The sequence below is a fragment of the Pistacia vera genome, unplaced genomic scaffold, assembly GCF_008641045.1.
Source record: "Pistacia vera cultivar Batoury unplaced genomic scaffold, PisVer_v2 Contig70, whole genome shotgun sequence".
Lineage (NCBI taxonomy): Eukaryota > Viridiplantae > Streptophyta > Magnoliopsida > Sapindales > Anacardiaceae > Pistacia > Pistacia vera.
In genome coordinates, this window is record NW_022196557.1 from 41,743 (window position 1) to 60,374 (window position 18,632).

General features: G+C 37.0%; 1 non-coding gene across 1 annotated transcript; it reads right to left on the reverse strand.

Annotated features, from left to right (window-relative positions):
• Window positions 1–8,447: 8,447 nt before the first annotated feature.
• Window positions 8,448–8,553, reverse strand: LOC116114117. Its single transcript, XR_004125512.1, has one exon. It is a non-coding gene; the product is annotated as a small nucleolar RNA R71 (small nucleolar RNA).
• Between the last annotated feature and the right edge of the window lie 10,079 nt (window positions 8,554–18,632).

The following is an 18,632-nucleotide window of genomic DNA, read 5'->3' on the forward strand; positions in this document are numbered from 1 at the left end:
ATACATACAATGATGATTTACGCGATATAGTATAAAACTCCTTTTATTGATCAATGAACATTATTACAAAGAGTCAATTCTACAATAATTGATTGGCTCTAGGGCATCTACTCTAACATTCTCATGACTCAACTATTAGTAACTGACTGGATTCACGTAGCAAAAAAAATGTAATATTTAAAATGAATCGATCAATTACATGAACCAAGATCCGAGTACAGATTATAATGTTTTTCATGCATAAACTAAAATGTAAACTGAAATCTGTTTAAAGCAAATCCATACAAGGATTTAGTTCATACCGACGTTTGGAGGCTCCTCCGGATATCTCTGACTTCACTTACGAACACTGTTCAATGGCTACTGTTCATTGAACTGTTCATCGGATACTATTCACTGACATTATTCACTAATCGATCCAGTGTAGGATCACATTCATGGAAATCCACATGAAGATAATCCGAAGAACCGACAATTGTTTTGCTAGAACAATTGTCGGCTTCAAGAATCAAGAACAATCAAAGGGAAAATAATTTTTTTTCTTTTCACTCAAAGGTGAAAACGTGAGAGAGAGAGAGAGAGAGAGAGAGAGAAAGAGGGTGGCTAGGGTTTTTGTTTTATAAAAGTATATTTGTGTTTTAATTAAGTTGCACTTATATAGTGCAACTAATTAAAACCCTATTCCAATAAAGAATACCCATGGGCTCCAACCCTAGTTCACCCTTGCAACCAAACATCATTTAATTGGTATTTTAAATTAATTAATTATTATTATAATTAAAATACATACATACATATATATATATATATATTAACATTTAATCAATAATAACAATTCATTTAAATATATGCATTTAATATCAAATTAAATACAAGCAACAACCTCAATAAATTTAATTGCACTGCGAGATTACCAAAATACCCTTTCATCTTGAAAGACAAAAATACCCTTCTTACAAAATGATTCTTAAATTATCTTCTAAGTGTGTGACTCGTAGGCTCATCATCATATCGGCAGTGTGTAGTACCATTAATATCATTATATCGACATTGTGTAGTTTCACGATTAACACCAATTAATCTTCTCACTACACACAGACTTAGATTGGCCCCTAGCAAGGTATCATGGCCACCCGATAAATTCAGATTCAGCGAAACTGCAGCCTGTCAGCGATATGGTTACCGTGCAATCCAATCCTTTCATCAACTGTTATCTCATTGAGACTGAGGTACAAAAATATTGTCAACCTCAGATATCCTCAACATGTTTGTATTCAGTTACTGGACCAATAATAGGAATATCAAATTGGATTGAGCATCAACTCAATCCCACTGTGGCCACAGATTTAGTGTCATTGCCATTTACTGAATTACCTAGTGAGATAACTTCTCCTGTACCTAGGAGTGATGAATCCTTTGTCGATCCACCATAGTCTCGATACACTTCTCAATGTAGCCAATCACTACCGTATTGATAGCTTTGAATAGTGCCATTTACTGAAAAACCTGGTGAGGTAACTTCTCCCGTACCCAAGAGTGATGAATCCTTTGTCGATCCACCATAGTCTCGATACACTTCTCAATGTAGCCAATCACTACCGTATTGATAGATCTGAAAAGAACTACGTTGGGCTAGTGTCAAACTACACCAATTGGTGCACAAGACGCTCTGGTGCTCTCAAGTCTAAGGATCACATGCACCACCATCCGTCAAAGGATTTATTCCATAGACACTAGGGTTACAATCCATATGGAATCCTCTGGTGGGTCTGTCTAGTGAACTTGCCTCTAGCAAGCACCCATGCGTTTAAGGTGCGCGCTGACGAAAATCAGCGCTCGTCGCGGCGATATAACCCATCGTCGCAACGATCGCACGTGATGCATGTAGGCAACGAAAATTAGCGCACGCTGTGGTGATCTAATCCATTGCTGTAGCAAGCATACTTTCGAGTGTGTAGGGACCAAAGTGAAAAGTTTCAAAACTTTTGGACCAAATGTAGATCTGCAAATTGTTAAAGGTTAATTAATAATTCACCCACCCCAATTCAAAAATTGATTGTTTTTGAACATATGCATTGTTCTTATTTGATAGTTGCATGGTGCCCGGTACATGAGCCTTAGACTTATTGCTTATTGTTTATTGGGTTTGTTTGTAATTTTATAAAGAAATTGGACCTGTGTGTCCTGCCTCTCTCTCTTATATCTCCATGTATTTCTTCTTCTCATCTTACTCCCCTCGTATGTAACGCAAGGTTTTTATTCTTTAGATGTAAATTAGAATAGGTTTTTTTTTTTTTTTTTGGTAATGATCGTGAAGAAGAAACGAAGGAGCTATGAAGAGGAATAACTTGAAAACCCAAGATTTACTTTTAAACCCTAGGTTGACCTACCGATTCCTCTAGGCTTGAGGAAATCGGATTTTGTTGGGCCATGTACCGACATGTTTAATTTTTGTTTAGAATGCATGCTAAGGTTGAATGTTCAATAACATGCCAAACAATGTGATTCTAACAAAGATAATAATCTGGTGAGACATTAAATAAAAACCCTCAAATAAAGTATATTAAGTCACGTATGCCTTCCATCACCTATGCCTTCCATCACCATGGTTTTAATATAACCACTGTTCATCAAAACCTTGTTCGCCATAGCAAAAGGTACACTTATATCAGTGGGAGGTTAAAATTCATTGGAGTTTTCCTTAATGTTGATAGGTCAACTTAAAATGACAATTTTGCTTGTTCGACACAACGAAGATTGATTAACACGTCATAGGCATAGTAGAGAAGTGCACATGTTCTGTGTACATGGCAACATGTAGTGTCTACTCTATTGATATTTGGAATCACACTTGAGGACGATGGCTAGGCCATTGGATTATGTGATTGGCTTGTTGGCTTGTTGGCTTGCTTCACATTTGATGTTGGTGGTAGGAGCTACCAATTTGTGTGGATTAAGTTTGTTGGCCTACCTAATCATACTATTTTTGCTTGTTCCCCAATGTTCTGAAAATCGGATCGGATCGCCCGGTCAAACTAGTTCGACCAGTAATCGGTGACAAATCCAGTCCGGTATATGTAAAAAATCATTATTTTGATTTAAACTGGATTGGACTGCGGTTGGACCACCGGAATAGTGCTGAATCGCGGTCCAATCGCAGCTAAACCCTGCTGGATTCTGGCATCTTTCGACGGAGAAAACACCCCTATTCGACGGATGGCATCTCCACGACCAAACCTATCCATTTTTAGTCACCGTCGTCCAACCTTCGTCGATCGCCATGCACCTAAAGTTTACGTGACATCGGATTTCTTTTGTTGATTTCGGCGAGTTCTGACGCCGATGGAACTCCTTAGCACCACCATCAGAGTCGCCGACACCTACACATCAAAAGCCCTAAGATTCTAGCTTTGATTGGCCGTCGATCGTCGCTGTCGCCACCACTGACCAGAATCTTCACGTGACAGGGGTGTTTTAGATAGATTTCAAACCTTAAGGGAGTATTATAGGGGTGTTTTTGATGAATTTCAAACCTTCAGGAACTAAAATTAATTTTACAAATTACGATCCAACCGATCGATCCAACCGGTCAAACCAAAAACTGGACCCTTAAACAGGTCATTGTCCGGTCTGATTTTTAGAACATTGTTGTTCGTCACAACGAAGGTTTGAAATGGGCTAGATGAGATCTCAATCCACTAGGAAAGCTAACGGGCTTTCCCGAGTTAATAGTGAGGGCTATTGGCTTGAGGAAAATAGTGTGAGCATTTTTAATAGAAGGCCTTATTAAAATAAAAAAATAAACATGATAATAATTTTATTTTATTTTGCACTTGTAGATTCAATTTAATTTAGCAAAATGATCCCAACATCACTATGACAAATCATCAAACTAGGAGAGAAATGGAATGGTAAGAATTTCATTGACTGGTATAGAAGTATAAACAATATACTTCAGTCAAGCGATAGATTATACACCATTGAGCAGGCTTTGTCACCAGAGCCTGCTGATAGTTCTTTCCATGAGACTAGGTATGTATATGTGAAGTATACACATGATGCAAAAGCAGAAATGACTAGATACATTGTGCTTGCATCAATGACACCATTACTATGGCAACAGTGCCAGAAAATGGACTTAGCTTCTATTCTTCAGAGAAATGAGAAGCATATGGTGTCTCGGTCATTATTTAGATGTAGGATGGAAGAGGGTACCAAAATTGGTGATCATATACTCAAGTTGACCAACTATATGAATAAGCTTGAGATTTTGGGATGCAGACTTAATAAAAGTTTAGCAATAGACCTAATATTACAATCTTTGCCAATTTCTTACTCTTAATTTGTTTATGACTTCATTGAGGATGATAAGAAGAATACCCTTTTCGAGCTTCTAGATATGTTGAATGTTAGAAACATTGACATTGGTTAAAGTCAACTCAAGTGAGAAGGTAAGGACTCAGAAGTCGTTGGAAGGAACTGTTATAGATAGAAAGGGCGTTTGTCCTTACTGTGGGAATCCTAGCCACTAGAGGAAACATTACAAGGCCTTCTAGCAAAAAGGAAGAAAAATGTTACTTCTTCGTCAAGTATGTTCTTAATTGACATTAACTTCTCCCATCAACATCATGGGTCATTGACTTAGGATGTGGTACTTACATTTGTTCTAATGTGCAAGGACTATGACAAAGTAGATTGCTCACTGAGGGAGAGGTAGACCTACTTGTTGGAGATGGAGCACAGGACGTTGCATTAACTATAGGATCTTATTGTCTGATTTTGCCTACGGACTTGTTACTTGCAACTATGGATTATTATGATATTCGTTCAGTTTCTAGAAATAATTTTTCAGTGTCCACTTTGGACAAGTAAGAATATTGTTTTACTAATAGATTGTTGTCTTTTAGTATAAATAATATTCTATGGAACAGTTTTATATATAATATGTTTTCAAAAATAGACAATAAGAATATTCTCAAAGTTATGTTAGAGTAGATGCCCTAGAGCCAGTCAATTATTGTATAATTGACTCTTTGTAATAATGTTCATTGATCAATAAAAGGCATTTTATACCATATCGCGTAAATCATCATTGTATGTATTGATATATGTCCTTAGAATGGTAGAACTGTGACGAGGGTATCAAGTGTTTCAAATCTTGATAGTGAGAACCCTATGAGCACATATGGTGGCCATTCTAGAAACATCCGTAGCCCCAGTATTATTCTGAAGTAAGGGCACAGACAATACGATAAGGCTTTCGTAGTGTTGAACGACCCTGTCGAAAGGCAATGACTGATCTCACTTGTCAAGGTTATTTAGTGACAACTTGATGTAACATATAGGTGCTTTCTATAGGCAAGTTCACTGGACTGACTCACCAGAGGATTCCATATGGATGGTAACCCTGGTGTCTATGGAACAAATCCTCTAACGAATGGTGGTGCATGTGATCCTTAGACTTGAGATCACCGGAGCGCCTTGTGCACCGATTGGTGCAGTTTGACACTAGCCCAACGCAATTCTATTTAGAGTTTGTAATACGGTAGTGATTGGCTGCATCAAGGAATGTATCAAGACTATGGTGGATCGACAGAGGATTCATCACTCTCGGGTATGGGGGGAAGTTATCTCACAGCGCAATTCAGTAAATGGCAATGACACTAAAACTATGGCCACGGTGGGATTGAGTTGTTGCTCTATCCAGATTATTATTCAGGTCACTGATCTAGTAACTGAATACATACATATCGAGAGTAACTGAGGTTGACACTATTTCTATGCCTCTGTCTCGTTGAGATAATTGATGATGAAAGGATTGATTATACAGTAACCATATCATTGACAGGTAGCTGCTTCGTTGAATCTAAATCTATCGGGTGGCCATGATGCCTTGCTAGGGGCCAATCTTGGTCTGTGTGTAGTGAGACGATTAATTGGTGTTAATAGCAATACTACACGCTATCGGTATGATAAGGAGCCTACGAGTCACACACATAGAAGATAATTTAAGAACCAGTTTATAAGAAGGGCGTTTTCATCTTTTTACGCAAAAGGGTATTTTGGTAATCTCACAGTGCAATTAAATTTGCTGAGGTCAAAGCCTTTATTTAATTTAATATTAAAATTAAATAAGTGAGATTACATTTAAATATGTGTTTGCATATATCTAAATAAATTATCATTATTGTTAAATGTTAATATATATATATATATATATATATTAATTTAATTTAATTGAGATAATGATAATTAAAATATACAAGGGGTGTTTGGGTTGGAGCCCAAGCCTATTCCATGATGGAATAGGGCAAAGTGTGCACTATATAAGTGCAACACTGATAATCCGTGGATTATACCGTTTTTATTAGACTTTTTAGTCTGATTTCAGGTACTTTCTAGTTCATTTTTTACCTGAATTGTTGCCTAATTCTTTACATTTCGTGTTTCAGGTTAAAATGGACATTTTCAGCAAATAAGGACAAAATTGGAAATTCTGGACTCAGAAGTAAGCGGATCTCAGAAGTTAGGAGAGTTCTGAAGCAGAATAAAGTACTATGAAGCTTGTTTGCAAGGGACAGCACCGAAGATTGAAGAATCAAGTGAAGATACAAGCAAAGAGGCAATTCTGTAATTTCAGAATTTTTCAAGAAGCTTCACCACAGCGAAGATTTGTTCTTTGCCACTGCGAAATGCACCAGTCACGAACCAGATCTGTTTCCTTCTTCACCGCGACGAGATTTCTTTTTCGCGCGGCGACGTCTATAATTTTCTGTTTTGTTAAATGCACAATTTTATTTTTCTAGGTTTTTTTGAGGTTTTTGGGGCGAAGTTTAAAACGAAAACTTAGCATTTTTGGCAAGGGGTCGTTCAGGAAGTAGGGTTAGCAGCTTTTACATTTTCTGAGATTGATTTTGGAGCGATTTAGAGATTAACAAGGGTGAAGATTCGATTTTGAACCAAGGGAATTCGTCATTTGGGGAGATTTCTTATCTTTTCTATTATTTTCATTATGTTGAACTTTAATATTTTTGTTTTTCTTGTTTGTAGTATTGATTTAGCTATGAACTAACCCATTTTGGGTTAGGGTTTTGATTGTAATTCGAATTTTAATGGGTTAAGTGAATGATTGTTTTATTTTCATATGATTATGCTTTGATTGTGTGTTTGCTCTGAGTTTTAATGCTTATATGTGATGAACATGATGAGATTGAGAAATGAATCATGTTAGGCTTCTTGGGTAATCACCATTGTAGTATTGGATGCTAGAGATAGATTCAAGAATTAATGAAATCATTATAGGATTCTTATGCTTAATGAGCTTGGAGTTGTTAACTTTCAAATTGTTGGGTGCGGAAGGTTAATAAAGAAGAGTAGGGAAACATAGCCTGAGAAGGTATGTTTAACACTTTAGATAGTTCGATTTACAACTAATGCATATGAATATGAATTTAGTTTAATTCATAGGTTTAACCCATAAAGTCTGAATGAAGTCAAAACCCTACCCATTTTAATTGAATTGAATTTATCTGTGTTCTTCATCTCGCGTTCGTAGTTAAATTTTTAAGTTAGTAATTTCAGCTTTAGTTTTTATTTTTAATTTGCTCCCATTAATCCAAAAGAAGTCGATTGCTCCAACTTGAGAACAGTAGGAAACTTAGTGCTTAGCTAGCAATCCTCGTGGGAACGATACTCACTCATCACTTTATTACTTGAGCGACTAGTATACTTGCTACATTTGCATGTTTATGAAATCACGCATGAAGTTTTTGGCACCGTTGCCAAGGATTGAGTTTTAAGTTAACATTGAGTCTTTCTATAGTTAGTTAGATTGGAGTTTTTATTTTTGTTTTTATCATTATCTGTTTTATTCTCGTTTTTAATTTTCAATTGGTTTGTGATCTCACTTTCCTTCATTTCTGTTTGTGCAATTTATGCGAAGAGCGAGACCTCAACCAGTGGTTCCTGTTGATCTTGTGATTGAAAGAACGGCCAGATGACTTAACAGAGGGAGAAGAGAAAGAGAGGAATTAGTGGTTGAATCAGAAGAAAAAGTTGTTGAAATGGCAGAACCAGAAAACAGAACACTAAGGGAATTTTTAGTTCCTACAGTGAATGGCAGTGGGTCAAGCATTACTAGGCCTACGGTACAAGCCAACAACTTTGAGATTAAGCCGGCAATCATCCAGATGATCCAACAGTCGGTTAGATTTAATGGTGATTTGAAGGAAGATCTGAATCAGCATATTGCAAATTTCTTAGAAATTTGCGACACCTTCAAATCGAATGGAGTGTCAGATGATGCCATAAGGTTGAGGTTATTCCCATTCTCATTGGGGGATAAAGCAAAGGGGTGGTTAATGGCACTACCACCGGGAACTATCACAACTTGGAATGATTTAGCACAGAAAATCCTAACCAAGTTCTTCCCTCAAGCTAAATCAGCAAAACTGAGAAATGATATCACATCATTTCTACAAGATGAGTCCGAGTCATTGTATGAGGCTTGGAGAGATACAAGGAGTTAATGAGGAAATGTCCACACCATGGGTTGCCAGTTTGGCTTTAAATCCAAACATTGTACAATGGACTGATGGGTAATGTGCAAACCATGGTTGATGCAGCTTCAGGAAGAGCCTTGCAGAATAAGACACCAGAGAAGGCTTATGAGTTGCTTGAGTTTTGGCAAGCAACAACTATCAAAGACCAAATGAGAGAGCAATACAAAGAAAATCTTCGGGTTTACATGAAGTTGATGCTTTTATAGCCATCTCAGCCCAACTCACGGCATTTCAGAAACAGTTGGGAAGTATGCAGGTAAACTCTATTCAAGCACCTCAACTAACTTGTGATTTTTGTGCTGGAAACTATGTGAGCAGCAAGTGTCAAGTGGGGAACACATTTGCTTCGTCATCTTCATCAATAGAGCAAGTGAACTATTTGGCAGGAAATCAGAGGCAACCAAACAACCCATACTCCAACACATACAACCCGGGTGGAGAAATCATCCAAATCTGGTTTGGGGCAATCAGAACCAACAAAATAATCAATGGAACCAAAGGACATTGCCAAATAACCAACTAGGGGTGAATAATCAACCGGTGATCCAAGAGTGACAAAGTTGGAGGATATGTTTGGAAAATTTATGTAGGAAACCACGGGGTTTATGAATGAGACGAGGACAAATTTTAGAAATCAAAGGGCGTCCATTCAAAATCTTGAGGTACAGATGGGCCAATTGACCGAGAAGCTAAATGATAGACCATAGGGGTCTCTACCAGGCAACACGGTGACTAACCCACGTGAGCAAGTAAATGCAATTACGTTGAGAAGTATGACAGTTTTAGAAGAGGTGGAAAAATTAAGGAAAGAGGAAAGTCCATCAAGGAACAATGAAGAATCTGATGAGGAAGTTAATGAAGAAATCATTGCTGAAGAGAAACCACCCATCCTTAGGAAAGGCGAACAGAAGCAGGATGAGAGGCAAAAGAAAAGGAAAGAGAAATTGCCATTCCCTGAGATACCACCAGAGTTGGCACATCACACACCACCCGTGCCTTTTCCTCAAAGACTCAGAAAAGAAAATCAGGATAAGCAGTTTATTAAATTTCTTGATGTTTTTAAGAAACTGCATATTAACATTCCTTTTGCAGATGCACTGCAATAGATGCCGAGCTACGCGAAGTTTCTTAAGGAAATTTATCAAACAAGAGGAAGTTAGAAGATGAGGAAACGGTGATGCTCACGGAGGAATATAGTGCCATCTTACAAAAGAAGCTGCCCGCGAGACTCAAAGATCCAAGGAGTTTTACTATTCCTTACACTATAGGAGATATCACCTTTGATCGAGTTTTATGTGACTTAGGAGCTAGCATTAACCTTATGCCTTTTTTTGTTTTTAGGAAATTAGGAATTGGTGAAGTAAAGCCGACGACCATATGCTTGCAACTTGTAGATCGATCAATAAAGCATCCCAGGGGCATTGTAGAGGATGTGTTGATTAAGGTGGAAAAGTTCATTTTTCCTGCGGATTTCTTTGTGTTGGATATGGAAGAAGACAAAGAGATTCCTCTTACCCTCGGATGACCATTTCTGGCTACCGGAAGAGCTTTAATCGACGTTCAAGAAGGGAAGTTGATCATGAGGATGCAAGATGAAGAAATAATATTTAATGTCCTTGAATCAATGAGAGCTCCACCTGAACAAGAGTCCTGTTTGAAAATCGATGTGGTGGACCAGGCAAAAATTGAAACTTTCCAACTGAACAATCCTAAGGTGGAAGTTAAGAGTTGCATTGTCGAACCGAATCTGTTCGAGAGTGAGGACCATGATGGACAAGGTTGTAAAACATTTCGGGATGAACCTTACTCGAGATTGCGTCTTCAAAAAGAACAGATGTCTCAGCTTAAAAAGGGTGAGGGAAAGTCAAGACAACGGAAAGCGATTAGTGAGAAGAGTCGAACCACCAAAGCAATGACCAAAGGATGGAAATGGTTGGTGATACTCTCAACAAGGACCATGTGTGAAAAAGATCATCAACAAAAGAAGCTTCAGCACAAGGGAAAATTCTGGGATGTGATGTACTTGGATAACCCGGACTGACGTGAAAGACATAGGAGAGTCGAGCTATCGACTATAAACAAGCGCTTCTTGGGAGGCAACCCAAGTGTTTTTAATTATTTGTTTTTCATTTTGGTTGTTTGAATTTGTTTGAATTCATGATGAGTTTGTTTGAATTTTAATTGGTATGTTTTTGGGTGTTTCAGGTGAAATTTTCAGTGAAGTAAAGGACACAAAATGCTCTAGACTTCGCCAGGGCGAAGATGTATTCTTTGCCGCGGTGAAGCAACTTGTAGAAAAATTGTTTTTGAAAGTCCCAGACTTCGTCGGGGCGCAGATGTATTCTTTGCCGCTGGGAAGTCACCTGGAAAACATGTCAGCTCTTGGAAGTTTTCACCCCGGCGAAGAAATTGTCTTCGCCGTAGCGAAGAAGGTGGCACTAAATTTGACTAAGGCATTTCGCTGTGGCGAAGATTGTTCTTTGCTGGGGCGAAGTAAGCTAAAAGAAAAACATGTAGCCTCTGTAAGTTTTCGCCGCGGCGATGAATTTTCCTTCGTCGCGGCGAAAACTGGGTTTTTTTTTTTTTTTTTTTGAGGGTTCTTGAAAGATGAACTTCGCCGCGGCGAAGCTTGTTCTTCGCCACGGCGACGGCGGTTTTCTTTAAATACCCACTTTTCTTTTTCATTCTTCACGCGACTCTTCATATCCACTTGAGAGAAAAATTTTCAAACTTCAATCCTTTGCCTTCCCAGTGTTTACCCAACCAAATTTCTTGCTCCTTAACCTTCCTAAACACCAAAACAACTCATTTCAACAACAATTTTTGCGAAAATTTCATGAAAATTTCATGAAAATTTTTGGATCAAGAATTTGGGGTTTTTCAATCATGGCTATTTCTGGCTGAATTGGTGGTGAATAATCCTTCATATTGGAAAGTTCTCAAGCACCCAAAGCTTTTTATCGCACAATTTCATGTTTTAAATTATAGATCTGAAAAAATTAGTTGTGGTTGAGTTGTGGAATTTGGGTGATTTTGGGTTTTGATTTTGTTAGAGGAAGGATTGTTTGGATGTTGTGTGACTTGGAGGAGTGTGGGTGTTGAGTTTTGAATTGTTTAGGTTGAATTTAAAAAAATTTAGTTTGTGTAAAACCCCCCTCCAGTCAGGTATCCTCTGAATATCCCTCAATGAGAATCCCGANATTGATTTTTGGTTGAGTTGCGAATTTTTGGGTGATTGTGAGTTCGATTTTGTTGAGGAAGGGTTGAATGTTGTGATATTGAGGAGTGTGGGTTTTGAGTTTTGGTATGTTTTGTTGAATTTGGAGAAATCGTAGTTTGGGGGTCTAATTGCGAATTTTTGGAAGTGTTTTCAATTTTCTTTTTCAGGTTTGAATTGGTTGTTGTGGGGAACCTAGGCTTGAATTTTTGGGTTGCGTTGTGAGTTGAATTATAGAAAATGGCACCCAAAGTTAAGGTTTCATACAAAGGAAAGGGAAAATGAAAGAAAGTGGACAACCGCTTTGTGATTGAAGAGGCCCAGAAACGATATCAAGGGGCTATCCAAAGAAGAGATAAGGGCTTTATTCCTGAGTATGGATTGATCACGAGTCAGGCGTTGGATTGGAGTCGAGGGATACGATAGGAACTGTTTATGAGTGCTCCTGCACAACCAGCTATAGAGCCGCTAGTAAGGGAGTTTTATGCCAACCACCCAGATTGTGAAGAGGGTACTGCATTTGCGAGAGGGATTGATGTGCCGTTTACAGAAGATGTGATCAATGAGTTTTATAACCTGCCTGGGTTTGATCAGGATGAGTATGGAAGGTTTAGGGGGACACAGTTTCAGGATAGTATCATTCTTTCGGTCATTGCAAAACCGGATGCAACTTGGTCAGTGTCGAAGAAACAAAAGAAGACCATTAAGTGAACTTCTTTGACACCGATGGCTCGATTTTGACAATATTTTGTTAGTGCGAGGTTGATGCCAGAAACGCACTATAGCACGATAACTTACGAAAAAGCATTACTGCTTTATTCTATTGCCACAGAAAAGAGTATAAATGTGCGACGAATTATCTTTAACAACATTCATCATGCCGCCAAACCAGGGCGATCAAGTTATTCTTTCCCACATCTCATTACAGCCTTATGCATTAGAGCTGGAGCCAAGGTGGAAAGTGAAGAGCAATGTATTCATGCTGCCCCTATCCTCGATTCAGATTATTTTCAGAAGCATCTTGAACGTCCAGAAGCTGAGCAACCAAGGGCAGGAACAAAACGGCAGAGAACCACACAAGGCCCTGTCACATCCTCTAGCTCCACAACTCCACAGAAGGAGATAATACAACAGATGATGGGTATGATGAAACGTATGGAAAAACGTCAGGAATGGTTGGCTGAGCAGACCCAAATGATGTACGATATGCAGAAGAGTAGCTTTAACAAGCTCAACGTTGACACTTCAGGATTCCAATGGGCCGACTAGGATTCAGATGAGTGGATGGGCTCAAAGTCAGAAGAGGAAGAAGAGGAAGAAGAGGAAGACGAGGGAGGCGAAGAATGAGCACTGGAACACCTGTTTTGTTTTTCTTTATTTTTATTTGTTTTTAGTTGATTTTGTGTTTTTTTTTTTTTTTTTTATTTTTCATTTCAACCATTAAACTTGGTTTATATTTTGTTTTGGGTTGTGGGAGTTGTTTTAGTTTTTCATTTTCTTGTAATTTGTAGTTTGTGTAAGGACGAGATTAGGCTGTAATACTTTCATATTAGTCTTTAATTTTTTTCACCTAGTTGGACACCACAGTTTCCATTGTTTTTGATAGATGTTGGTGATGAAAATGGTCACAGATCGGGTGTGCACTGTGGAGCGAAACTTCACGGATTAATCAGGGAACTATCTCATACCTTTGTATTTTTGTTTTTCTATCCCTTTTTAATGCGTAATGGGACATTGGGGACAATGTCTCTTTTGTTTGGGGGTAGAAAAATATAAAGTTTTTTTTTTGTTTATTTTACTTTGATTTGATTGTTTTTTGCCGATGATGAATTTGTATAATCAATGATGCTAATTGGATGTTTTGCATTTTGTTGCGAAAATGTTAAGCATTGCTTCAAGTTTAGGTTTATTGACTTGAAATTTTGATTGAGGTTTGTTGAGTGGTTCAACCACCATTTTCATTTTTTCGGCATGCTTAGATTCATTTTATGTACTTAGGTAAAGTTTTGATAATGTTGGTGGACTCTAGAACCTAGTAGAGAAGTGCTTGAGGTGAAATTCTAGGATTAGACATGGTTGAGGAGATGATTTAGGCATTCTTTTTGGAACATTTGAGCCTTTCTAGCCGACCTAGGAATGAAATTGTCCCTAATCACCCGTTTGAGCCATATGAATCATTGTTGCTTTATTTTTCTTGGCTAACAAAAAATTGTCCGATCCTTATACCCTAAACACTCTGTTGTACCCTTAGGAGAATTCGATCCTAATACAAACACAAAGAATGGGAAGAGTTGTACGAATAAACTAAAAGAATAGTTTGGGGGTTGTGAGAAGGGCAATAAAAAAATAAAAGAGGTAGTTCACCTCAATTCAATTGATTTGTATAAATGTGAAAAATAATAATAATAATAATTCTTTTGCCAAGTTTAAGGGTATCTCGGCTGGAAACCAGTAACCGCCTTAAAAACTGCCTAGCAGTACTTGGCGACCTCTGGTTTAACAACACCACGTACACCTTAGACGCACTTCCCGGCCGCACATATATGGTGTCAGAAATAAGAATGATACAAGTTTGAGGGGTGTAAATTAGTGGACACGTTGATTTGTGGTTGAGAAGAAGTGGAGTTCGTCTTGATTTGAGTGTTTGCATGAGGAAAATCGAGTTCTCTTACTTTGTATTTCCTATCCTTTTTCTTGGAACCCACTTCCCGAGCCTAGCGTTGCAAGCTTATAAAGACCTGCTGATTCTTATCTTTGTCTAGTCCGCATTAGTGGAGAGTAGTTCGATATTTAGGCTTATGGAGTCTGCCACCATTTGATAAACTTTGCATTCATGCATAAAATAATCCGGGAAGTCGGAAGGTGGAATGAAGTGGGGATTACCTACTCGGGGGACCAATTGAGGAAGAAAGTCGATGCAACTTATAACTTCTTGGAGTGTTAAACATTTTTCTATTAATAATTTTGCAACAACTTTTGAGATTGGTATAAATTCTAGGCAGTTGTTTTATGAGTCGAGTCTTTTGTTTCTCTTATTTAATTTTTTTCATTTGCTGTTTTGTGTTTTTGAACGTTTGTGTTTTTCTTTTATCTTGTTTTGTACTTGATGCTCGGGGACGAGCATGTCCTTAGTTTGGGGGTATTTGATAATTTGAGGATTATACTATTTTATTTAAGCTCTTAGGCCGGATTTCAAATACTTCTTAGTTATTTTTTTCCTAAATTGCTACCTAATTCCTTACATTTCGTGTTTCAGGTTAAAATGGAAATTTTGAGCGAATAAAGGCAGACTTGGAGTTTTCAGATTCAGAAGCAAGCGGAGGGCAATTCTATAATTTCAGAATTCTTCAGGAAGCTTCGTTGCGGAGAAATGGCCATACACGCACTAGATTCAGCTCCTTTGTCGCCGTTGCGAGATTCCTTCTTTGCCACGGCGGAGTCTGCGTTCTCCAATTTTTGTAAAACGCACAGTTTCGTTTTTAGGCTAAGTTTTAAGATTTTGGGTGAGGTATAAAAGAAAGACTTAATCTTTTTGTTGAGGGCGTTCGTGGAGAGATAGACAGCAGTTTTTACATTTTCTTATATTGATTTTTGAGTGATTTTGGATTAACAAAGTGTGAAGATTTGAGGTGAAATCAGTGGATTCATCAATTGGGAAGATTCTTTTCCTTTCTCTTGTGTCCATGATGTTGAACTTGGAATTTTTCATTTCTTTTAATTGTTTTATTGATTTAGCCATGAACTAACCTATTTTGGGTTAGGGTTTTGATGTAGTTCGGATTCTAATGGGTTAGAGAGTTGATGATTATTAATTTCATATGATTTTGCTTTGATTGTGTGATTCTTTTGTATTTATTATTTGTATGTGATGAACATGATGAGATTGAGAGATAATTCATGTTAAGCTTCTTGGGTAATCATCATTGTATTATTGGATGCTAGAGATAGATTCAAGAACCAATGAAATCAATCTAGGATTCTTGTGCTTAATGAGTTTAGATTTATTAACTTTCAATTTGTTGGGTGCGAAAGGTTAATAGGGAAGAGTAGGAAAACATAGCCTGAGAAGGTATGTTGGATACCTTAGAGAGTTCGATTTACAATCAATGCATGTGATTATGAGTTTAGTTTGATTCTTTAGGTTTAACCCATAGAGTCCGAATGAAGTCAAAACCCTACCCGTTTGTTTGAATTGATTTATCCCGTTTTAAATCTTGCTTTCATAGTTTAAGTTTATTTTAGTAAAATTTTGTTTTAATTATAGTTTAAATTGCTCCCTTAAATCCAAAAGAATTCGATTGCTTCAACTTGAAAACGGTAGAAAACTTAGTGCTTAGCAGCAATCCCCGTGGGAACGATACTCACTCATCACTCTATTACTTGTGCGACTAGTATACTTGCTACATATTGCATGTTGTAGGAAACACGCATCAATAACGTCGAGTTTGGGTTAATTACCCATCTCGAGTCTCAGTCACTGAGTTTTGATTAATTCCTCCTCGACATGCTTCTCTCGATTATTTTCCAAGTTGCTTTTTGTCGGGTAGTGGGATATACCCCTTTTGAGCTCAAATGATGGCGTAGTCATCTTCTTAAAACAGTCTGAGGTATAACCAAACTGCCTTTCCGAGCTTCAGACTTCATGTTTTGTAGTCTCTTACACTGTGATTTTAATAAACTTGCAAAAATACCTTGACTTGAATAATAATTGTTGATTTTTATATATGATGGAAAATGACTAAAACTGTAAGTGAATCGATGAACCGTGGCAACGGAAAAGCAAAAAAATTGCTCATCGGTTACTTTAATTCCCTTGACCAAGGTCTGATGAATATCTATTTTACATACAAGATATAAAAGAAATTAATCCAAACAATTGGATTCATTTATACCTGTGTTTGGAGGCTTCTTCTTTGGATACTGAGATTTTGCTAATCAATCCAAGTAAGGACTGCATGAATGTTATCCATACGAAGACAAGATTAGTCACAATTGATTTAATTTCCTAGATTAAATCAATGCTCTAAAGATTAATGGTGTGCAGAATTTTTCAAACAAAAAGTCACTCTCTTTCTCTTGTGTGAAAACGTGGAGAGGCTAGGTTTTTTTTTTTTTTTTTGTCACCCTTGTTTTATTTAAATTGCACCTTTTTATAGTGTAACTAAAATAAAACCCTATTCCTTTACTTGAATAGCACTAACCCAATAGCCAAACATTACAATTATAGTATTTTAATTATTTAACTATTATTATTATTAAAATCCACAAATATTAATATAAAAAATATATATATTTAACATTAAATAATAATGATAATCCTACACATATATTTAAATATATATATACACATATATTTAAATATATAATCTCACTAATTTTAATTTCAATATTAAATTGAATATAGGCAACAACCTCAGCAAATTTAATTGCACTGTAAGATTACCAAAATACCCTTTCGTCTTAAAAGACAAAAATACCCCTTCCACATATTAATCCTTAAACTGTCTCCTTATGTGTCTGACCTATAGGCTCCCTATCATATTGGTAGTGAGCAGTATCGCGATTAACACCAATTAATCATCTCACTATACACATACCAAGATTGGCCTCTAGTAAGGCATCATGGCCACCCAATAAACAAGGATTCAGCGAAATAGCTACATACAATAGTATGGTCATCGTGCAATCAAATACCTTCATTATTCATTATCTCATTAAGGCTGAGATATAGAAATAGTGTCAACCACATATATCCTTGACATCTCGATATTCAGTTATTGGACCAACGACTAGAATAGATTGGATTGAGTTACAACTCAATTTCACTGTGGTCACAGATTTAGTGTCATTGCTATTTATCAAATTGTTCAGTGAGATAATTTCTCCTATACTTGGGAGTGATGAATCCTCTGCCAATCCACTATAGTCTTAATACACTTCTCGATGTGGCTAATCACTACCGTTTTGATAATCCTGAAAAAAAAACTACATTGGGCTAGTGTCAAACTACACCAATTGGTGCACAAGGTGCTCTGGTGATCTCAAGTCTAAGGATCACATGCACCACCACCCGTTAGAGGATTTATTCCATAGAAAATGGGGTTACCATCTATATGTTGTTAGTAAACGGTCCCGTATACGCAGCGGTAACAAATAAAATAAAATACAAGGATCGTTTACATGAGCCAAGATCAAGGGTATAATTTTACAATTCATATTAAAGCAAGAATCTGCAGAAATTAATAATATGTGTTTAGAAACCATACGCACATTTGGAGGCTCCACCACGATTGTCTTTGAACGTTTTGCTACCGATCCAAGTGTATGATCGAACCTACATAGTCCACAGAAGACAATCTCAAAAGAACCAAAGAGGGATTTGCTAGATCCTCTTTGGCTTCAAGATTAAGAAGAAAAACAAATCAATTGAAATTGATTTTAGGCTAAAAGTGTTTCTGCCGTGGGAGTGAAAAGAGAGGGCCGCTGTGTGTGTTATTTTCAAGGAAAAATCAATTCTATTTTTTAATTAACACACACTTTTTCTTTTTATAGTAAAATAATCAAGTTGTCCTAATCCCATACGGAATAGGCTTGGGCTCCAACCCAAACGCCCCATGTTGCCAAACACTCCTAATTTGATTTATTTTATTTTCCATCATTATCTCAATTAAAATCAATTAATATATATTAACATTTAACAATAATGATAATATATTTAAATATGTGCGAACACACATTTAAACGTAATTTCACTTATTTAATTTTTCTAACAAATTAAATAAAGGCTACGACCTCAGCAAATTTAATTGCACTGTGAAATTACCAAAATACCCTTTCGCCTTAAAAGACGAAAA